The following is a 370-nucleotide window of genomic DNA, read 5'->3' on the forward strand; positions in this document are numbered from 1 at the left end:
GAGAGTGGGTGTGTGTGAAATCAATAGAAAATAATGAAAATAATGAGACAACAGAGAGCGAGAGATAAGATGGAGGTGGATAGATAGATGGATTGATAGATAAGGAGAGAGAGAGAGAGAGAGAGAGAGAGAGAGAGAGAGAGAGAGAGAGAGAGAGAGAGAGAGAGAGAGAGAGAGAGAGAGAGAGAGAGAGAAAGAAAGTTTTAATGGCGCCATGACGAGTAAGCAATGAGGTCAGTCTTCGCGTGTAAGTGGTCTGGACGGCTGCTAATGGCGGCGCCAAAACTTATGGAAAAAGTGCCGATGAAAAGAATGAAAAGAGTGCGGAGAAATTATGTAAAATAAGGAGAGAGAGAGAGAGAGAGAGAGA

This window comes from Scylla paramamosain, chromosome 46 (genome assembly GCF_035594125.1).
Source record: "Scylla paramamosain isolate STU-SP2022 chromosome 46, ASM3559412v1, whole genome shotgun sequence".
Taxonomy (NCBI): Eukaryota; Metazoa; Arthropoda; class Malacostraca; order Decapoda; family Portunidae; genus Scylla; species Scylla paramamosain.